The sequence below is a fragment of the Schistocerca cancellata genome, chromosome 6 (genome assembly GCF_023864275.1).
Source record: "Schistocerca cancellata isolate TAMUIC-IGC-003103 chromosome 6, iqSchCanc2.1, whole genome shotgun sequence".
In the NCBI taxonomy this organism is placed as follows: domain Eukaryota; kingdom Metazoa; phylum Arthropoda; class Insecta; order Orthoptera; family Acrididae; genus Schistocerca; species Schistocerca cancellata.
In genome coordinates this window covers 426636329-426645618 of record NC_064631.1, presented here as the reverse complement: position 1 = coordinate 426645618, position 9290 = coordinate 426636329, and positions in this window count along the sequence as shown.

Here is a 9290-nt window from a genome sequence, read left to right as displayed (position 1 = left end):
ATGCACGTCCGCATGTATCCCGTGCCACCCAACGTGCTCTAGAAGGTGTAAGTCAACTACCCTGGCCAGCAAGATCTCCGGATCTGTCCCCCATTGAGCATGTTTGGGACTGGATGAAGCGTCGTCTCACGCGGTCTGCACGTCCAGCCCGAACGCTGGTCCAACTGAGGTGCCAGGTGGAAATGGCATGGCAAGCCGTTCCACAGGACTACATCCAGCATCTCTACGATCGTCTCCATGGGAGAATAGCAGCCTGCATTGCTGCGAAAGGTGGATATACACTGTACTAGTGCCGACATTGTGCATGCTCTGTTGCCTGTGTCTATGTGCCTGTGGTTCTGTCAGTGTGATCATGTGATGTATCTGACCCCAGGAATGTGTCAATAAAGTTTCCCCTTCCTGGGACAATGAATTCACGGTGTTCTTATTTCAATTTCCAGGAGTGTAGTTTCTGATGATACCATGCTACAAGAATAACAGCTTAACAGTTTGATAGCAACGCACATGCAGTCATGCTCAAATTGAAAGTTTCACATACTGACTATAACTCAGGAACAGAAAGTTTCAAGACTGACAACCGTTTCATAGAACTTTCGGTTACACTAAACAATTTAAGGCCTGAGTTAGAAAACTTAGCTGAGCTTTCGCGAATTTTGACGTAATTCAATTCCAGAAGAATGAAATTGCAACTGCCATATAAATCACTAAAACTTCTAAAAGGTGCAAAGTTCACTGCAGTGAATAGATTTTAAGAAGAGCAACAATAATTACATTGCTTCAACTAATGAACACTTCAAAATTTAAAGATTAAATACACATACGCCACAGCACTGTTCAAAGGTTGACGTAAGAACGAACATAACTCGGCTTTCAGATGTAATCAAGGCGCGGGAACACTATAAGTAGTATAACAAATTCTCTCCCCTTTCTGGAGGGGCACATAACTTAGTTCTGCAGATCAGGTAGTATTAACACGGTGGCGACAGGATAGCAGAGTAAGAATAATTGACAAGACTCCCACAATAGTCTGCCACAATGTCACCAATTCATTGCAGGCTCCACAAGAGTCCGCCCTACAGAATTCCAAAATAACAAACAGTCTCCTGATTGGCTCTCCTGGACGCTAATAGGGACCTCCGAGGCACACCTGCCCCTAGCAATGACAAGCCAGAGCATGCTACTACGCAAGTAACGGCCAGGTTAGACGCACCACAGCCGAATGCCCCGGTGCCAGTCGTCGCAGTTCGCGTCATTCGCGGATCCTCGCTGGGAGCCAACACACAACCCACGGCACTAATCTCGAAAAGAACCCCACGGCAACGCGCAACAGCCCAAATAGCCTCTTGCTCGCTTCATAAGGAACCCCCTGACGGGTAAATTTCGAGAGAACAGCCGAATTGTCCAAGAGGTCAGAAGACGCAGCAAAGCATCGCAAAAGGATTTGATAAAATCAAGCTGGGCAGCTCATATCTCTTGAAACGATTGTCTCTCATTCCACTCAGCCACATGCAAGGGGTAACACACTAATTCCATTAAATACTCAGTTGTTTAGTTAACAGTTTGTTCGCGAGAAATTGCTATACTGTTTCTTACCGTGGTAGCGGTTTCGGGGTTATTTTGCAGTCTTGGAGGACGTGAATGGTTACAGAAAATTTCCGAAATAGAGTACCCGATATCGTATCTGTCGCTTCCTTGTATATCCCTTAATGAGTTGCAGAAAAGAATAGTTCAAATACCTAGTACAGTATGAACAGCGTTGCATAATACTTGCTCGGTACCCTTTCCCATTTCCCACAAAACAAATGGGTCAAATGGCTCTGAGCACTATGGGACTCAACTGCTGAGGTCATTAGTCCCCTAGAACTTAGAACTAGTTAAACCTAACTAACCTAAGGACATCACAAACATCCACGCCCGAGGCAGGATTCGAACCTGCGACCGTAGCGGTCTTGCGGTTCCAGACTGCAGCGCCTTTAACCGCACGGCCACTTCGGCCGGCCCCACAAAACAGTCCCTTCGCTTGCACTCATCTTAAGGAGGAATGTATGCAAAACTGATCAAAAATATCGAAACTTTTTGTCACCAGTTGGTTCTGTAGCATATTATCTTCAGTTTCCAGAGTTTAATTCATGTTGCAAATGGTGCAAAAGTCACCGTGTTTCAACGATCGCACTGTGCCACGCCCCTTTTTCTACACTACTCTGTCTTTGTTTGCGATATTTTATCATTTCCTGCCATTAGGGAAGACAGCAGAGTATCGAAAGCTGCGATTAATTACTATTCATTGACGAAATGCACTTATGGTGGAACACAAAATGCGAGCAAAAGTTTTAAGAACCTCATTCAGAACAGATGCCCTAAGACAACATTTCATTCATTTATTGTTGTTAAGATTTCGTCATATGATGCTTGTCTGGTGTTCAGTGATGGTAACACTGAAAGAATCAGGACCCTTATGAGACTAGGATTTGATGCAGGTACTACACAGTAAACCTTCTGAAGCACATTGATGATGCTTGTATTGCTAGTTCTTAAACGTTAGTGAAAATATTGCCAAAAGGCACGCCAGAAGGATCAGACTAGAATAAAAGAGCTACACAAAGACCAAAAAGACCAAGTTACTTGTTTCTGGAATAAATCCTAATAAAATCATTTTTCTGCGTTTCCCGAAACTTTCATTTTTCATTATATGAGGAAGATTTTCTGCTGAACCATTGCAGATGAAAAAAGGAAAATTGTTACCTACTTTATACATACTATAATACAACTTTCTGAAGTATAAAATTTTCCAGAGTGCATTACTGTCAATTTTTTTAAGCTTTTGTGAAATAAAAATTGCTATAAATCATACATATAAATTTAAAACATTGTTGCGGAAATTCTAAGACTGGTATTAAAAAACTGGTACATAAATTGGTTTATCTAGTTTCTGAGTGATAAGTATACTAATTTTTGAGAAAATATTCCTCATGTGATAGTATGTGTTCTAAAATTATTCACCGACGTCCTGATCAAATTATTTCACAAAAAAATTAAAAGAAAACTCCAGATTATATCCAATAACATAATGACAACGCGTGCAACATTTGGTTCAGTAATGTGTCAAACAGTAAATGTTACATTTGTTTATACGTATGTACCCGTGTATTGTGTCATACGTCCCTCCCGAATCTTAACAGTAAGTTTACATTTTACCTGTCATGTCTTGCTGAGAGTGTATTCAGTTTTACACGGTACAGCGACTGTAGTAGAGTATGAAGAAAACGGCCGTGTTACATTGTAGGTGTCTTCGTCTATACTTCATCTGCAGGTCCAAAGACAGAAAACAGAACTTTCTGCGCTCGGTGACAGAAAAAGTGGTGAAATATCAAGGTTTAAAAAGTGTTTGGACCGTCTTAAACTATATGATTCTTAAACTATATGGTATGCAGCCCTACGCGACGTCCAGTTGCCATGGTTACACAGTAACGTGTTACACCTGGGAGACAAACGCCATTGTGATTGAGTCATAGGCTGTTAAGAGTTAGTTCTACCGACCGATTTTATGGTTGTTATTCGAGTGATTCCTACGTCCATATTCGCATCAATAATATAAAAAGATGTACTTTTGCTGTACTAACGAAATATGCATACATTCAACGTACAGCAGTAATCTATCTTAAAAAAGAATGATGACTTGATAACTATAAAACTTTTAAGGGGAAACGTTAATGAAATTGACCGAAAGTGTCGATTTTCAATTTTTTTATTTATTAGTAGAACTCATGTACAATAAGTTCCAAAAGTTTCAATGATGAAATCGCAACCGAAAATAATAAATGAGAAGCACCAGTTTGCTTTTGTTCTACAATATTGAAGAACAAAAGCAAACTGGTTCTCTTCATTTATTATAATGTTGTTCTACCAAGAACCGGCGGAAGATTCTGTTAACATGTCTCAAAAATAATTACATGTGTGATACGATCTTCCTGCCACGCCCACTTTTTGAAGCAAGACTTCAATACTAGCTCGGTGAACAACGATTCCATGGATTACTTTCAAGCGAACGTGCACGGGATACATCTATAAGGCTGTGATATATACTCTTTAGTTTTATAGATCATCTGTGACTCTGTTCCGTATCTTAGAAACAATACTAAACCAGCTGTTTTGTTGATGAAGAAGTATTCCTTGTTTTGCGACGTTTTCATCCCCTACAGTTGTCAGAATTACAACTTATGATACAGTTCTTGTATTTAATGATGGGAACGTAGGCCGAATGAAGGTGGTTCAATGAATCCTCTGCCAGGCATTTAAATGTGATTTGCAGCGTATCCATGTAGATGTAGATAGAATGGGCTTTAAGAAAGAAATTTTCACTCAAGATATGTTGAGAAAAAAATAGACTTACAGCGCCTCTCTGTAGCTGAAGTCAGTTGAAAACCTGATAAAGGAAAGAAGGCAGAAAACAAGAAACCAGAAGAGAAGCATTAAAGGGAAAGAGGACCATAAGTACAAGCCTTCTCAACGGGTGACAACGTTAGGTTGAACTTTAAATTGCATTTCCTGAAAATTATGTTTTAAAGTTCATGTACTCTTTTCTCAGAAGTTATGAAAGCTAGAATTATGAAATTTTGTACACTTAGTTCTATAAACCCAATAAATGTTGAGTCAAGAGCAAATTTTGAAAACCTGAGTGTAAGCTGAGACACGGGGCAAAGTGCTTGGGTTCTTGCATGACTTTTATATTATACTTACAGAATTATAATTAAAAATTATTAAAATTCTCCCATTGGATATATTTTAAAAAAACTTCGTGAGAGAACATTACTATCTAGGAAAGTGGAGCCAGTTACCACAGGCCCAGCAGCTGACTAGGTCCCAACGAAGAGAGACACAATGGGCTATTCGAATTCGACATTGTAGGAGATGTATACAATCCGATCAAAAGCATCCCGACATCTATTATTGGACATTAAATGGGATGTGTTCACCGTTCGAATGTCTGTGGAGGAATGGCACTTAATTCTTCCTCAAGATCCGAAACCAGAGAGGGTAGTGTTGTTGGAGACTGGTGTTCTAACTCACCACAAAAGGTTTCCATTGGGTTCAGATCGGGACTCTGGGCAGGAAAGTCCACTTCAGGAATGCCACTGTCCACAAACCACTGCCTCACTGATGCTGCTTTGTAACAAGGTGCATTGTCATGCTGGAACAATCATCGCCTCAGAATAGTTCCTTTACTGTACGCGGTACACAATGCTGTAAAATTTGTTATATCCTTCCGCATTTAGCGCTTTTTTAGCACAATAAGTCGAGCACAGACTAACCACGAAAAACACCCCCATACCGTAACATCATCTCCTCCGCACTTCACTGTAGGCGCTACATATGATGACAGGTGTTATTCTCCAGGCATTCGTCAAACCGAAACCCTTCCGTCGGATTGCCACAACGCACAGCATGATTCTTAACTCCATATCACTTGTTCCAGTCATCCACTGTTCAGTGGGACCGCCCCTTGCATCACCTCAAGCGTCGCTTAGCACTGACCACAGAAATGAGTGGCTTATGAGAAGCTGCCCGACGCACAGTCGTTGTGCTAGATGGCCTGCTGGTAGTACATTACAACTGAAAGAGAGGCAGATTGCGTGACTTTAAGGAATGTGTTTGGAAGCAGTGATTGTCTAAATTAACACGTGGACTATCCAGTGCAGAAGTACAACAAAAAAAAACACAAATTTTTGACGGAATAATTCTGTGAATAATAAATGAACAAATACTGTCTGCATCACCATTTCTTTTATTAATGATTAAGTATTTCGATCTGCCTCGCAGATCACCTTTCCATCTGGCGTCACTCGGGGTGATCTGTCAGCGGCGATAAAAAAGACATAAAACTGTTTGATGTCATTTTTACTGCTCCTAATAAATTACCCTTTGTGGCTTCAGATCTGAAGATGATTTGCGAGGCAGATCGAAACCCGTAATCATTAATAAAAGAAATAATGATCCAGACGTTGTTCGTTCATTCTTTATAACAACTGACATCACGGTTCCTGAGACATGGTGTTAATTACGAAATTATGTGAACTTCTTTCCCAGGCACGACAGTGGCAAGGATGGTCTGAAGTCTCTTGGTATTCAGTGAAATACGTTATACAAAAAATTCAGTGATAACCTTTGATTTCTGTACTAATGACTAAGGAGAACTATTTTTCAAGTAAATATGAGCTTCAATGAGTCTACTGTACAGTAAGATCGAAAATGACTATGGCGCAGTCTGTTGGGGCACCGTCAGAGCTTCTTAGGAAACTATCGCTTAGCGTTATTTCTGAAATATGCAGAAAAAATTTACTGTTCTGGATGCTGATGCTAGTGGTCATTGTAAACGAAAAGATTAATGTCAACACGCAGCATATTCCTAAAAGTCTAAGGCGCCTTGTCACGGTCCATGCGGCTCCCCCCGTCGGAGGTTCGAGTCCTCCCTCGGGCATGGGTGTGTATGTTGTCCACAGCGTAAGTTAGTTTAAGTTAGATTAAGTAGTGTGTAGGCTTAGGGACCGATGACCCCAGCAGTTTGGTCCCATAAGACCACACCAAAAATTTCCAAAAAAGTATTTCCCGAAAGTCGTTAGTATTTAATTGATTGGTTGTGAAATATAACTTATTAGCCTCACTTACGAAACTTCTGACTTTTGCTGCAATGGGGCAATCCAGTTCCGCCAGATGAAAATTTGTGCCAGACTAGGATTCGAACCCAGATTTCCCGCTTTACGAGAGCTGTCGGCTTGACAACTTTGACTATCCGAGCACGACCCCCGTCACCCAAATCTTGGTATGACACAGACTGAGTAGTGTCCCTTGTCAGTTATTCTTCTTCGATGGCAGCCCTACTGTGTTACATCGAGTGGAGTGGGTCCTCTGGTCCAACTGAACCGATCAGTGACCATGAATGTATATGTTTGGCTCCTTGGAGAATATTTGCAGCTGTTCCCAAACAACAATGCTGTAAAATTTGTTATATCCTCCCACATTTTGCGTTTTTTTAGCACAATAAGTCGAGCACAGGCTAACCACGAAAAACACCCCCATACCGAAACATCATCTCCTCCGCACTTCGCTGTAGGCGCTACACATGATGACAGGTGTTATTCTCCAGGCATGTTAGCTATGTTAGCGGGCCACAACTGTTCACCGTTGGTTTGAATAAAATTCTGGATAATTCGGGCGAATGATTTGGCCACTTAAATCGCCCGACATGAATCCCATCGAACATTTATGGGAAACAATCGAGAGGTCATTTCGTGTAAAAAATTCTGCACCGACAACTCTTTCGCTATTATGAACCCCTATAGAGCCATCATGGCTCAATGTTTATGCAAGGGATTTCCAGCGGCTTTTTGAGTCCGTGCCACGTCGGGTTGTTGCCCTATACCGGGCAAGAGGATGTCAATGACGTTTGTCACCTCAGTTTTCGTTCGATTTATTTCAGATTTTTAAAGGATATTCTAATACACCTTCGGAGAACATGGGCTACAATTTTTTAATATGTATACTGTACATAATGTCCACGCCTATAAATGAAGGCAAGTCGTAGTTTAAGTCTATTACCAAAAATCTATAGAAGTTCTAGACGGGTTTACTTCAGATTTTTAAACGATACTCTGATACACATGCGGACGGACGTAGACTACCCCGCCCCAGACACACACACATATATATATATATATATATATATATATATATATATATATATATGACCGATGTACTCCAGATTTTTACACAATACTCTAATGAACATGCGGATGTACATTGACTACACATACACACATATATATATATATATATATATATATATATATATATATATATATATATATATGGGAAAGAAAACAGCGAAGAATGAAGAAGAAATCATGACTACTCAAGTTCAATCGCTCTCTCAAAACGGAATAATTGAAAGTAATAATAACGAGGGGAAACGTCTTTATCAAAAATCTTGAATTTTCGACTGATTTACTTCAAATTTTTACACGATACTCTAATAGACGTTCTGACGGACATGGTCTACATATTTTTTAAACAACAATCTACTGTACTGGGCTCTGGTATGAGAATGTGCGGTATTGTTTTCTTTCTCACAGAGAAATTGTTTCTCCCGTATATAGTCTTCCTCATTACGTATAATTTTAAAAAAATTATGTACACAATAATGTATAATTTCGTTTTCTTCCTCGCAGTCGATTTTTACATAAAACAGAAAAGTTGTGTGTATGGATTATCGGCATGATTAGAATACTGCTACGGAATATGAATTCGCAATAACAATAAACTAGGCTCAAGGTCAGAGAGTGGAGGGAAGAGGAGATGGGCAGAGTGAGCTGAGGGAGGAATTGGACATAGAGTGTGGGAAGAAGGAGACGGACAAAGAGAAGCGGAAGGAAGAGATGGGGAGAGACTCAGAAGTAGATAAACAGTGGGAGACGCCGCGGGTGGTGATGGACAAAGAGAAGGGGGAGGAGGAAGAGATGGACCAAGAATGGATGAGGAGGAGATGGACAAAGAGACGGGAATAAGGAGATTGGGATGTATATCCAAGTTCCATACATAATTGCGAAACATTGGCGTGTCCGCAAGTATAAGTATAAACACAAATCTATTATAAAAGGACAAAATTATGTTGCGGAAGAAGGGTGGGATGTTTTATGCGTGTGTGTGTGTGTGTGTGTGTGTGTGTGTGTGTGTGTGTGTCGTATGGGAGTCATGAAGTTCCCTCCCCCCCCCCCCCCTTTAGAATGTTTTACTAATAGCGTTATAATTTTTACGTATGTCAATTTCCAAATTTCTTAGCTAACTTTCCAAGAATAAAGTAGCATGAGCTCTAGAAAATTACAGGCTATTTTACCACGGAGTGCGAGCTGTTTTATTACTTCCCTCAACGTTTCACTACGTGGATGGCCTTACAGCCTGACTGGCTACAGAAAATATTCCGGCCAGTTAAATATGCCCATTCCCATTCTGACTAAACCTGTCGCGTGACGTAAGTCCGTGGGCGGAACTGGAACACCGCAGGAATTTGAGTAAGGCAAGTGAGAAAGAGAAGTACTCGAAAGTAAGGAAAAAATTATAGAAAAGTTGGCTTTTCCGAACGTAGCTGGAAAGTAACTGCATTCCACTTTTGACGCGCTTGCATAGCCGTAGTATGTATACTTGTGTCTAAAATTATTGTAGTATCAAGCGAAGTACTGATAAATGAGTGCACACTTGATTTTATATCGAGTAAACTACGATCTTGTCAAAGCTGTTAG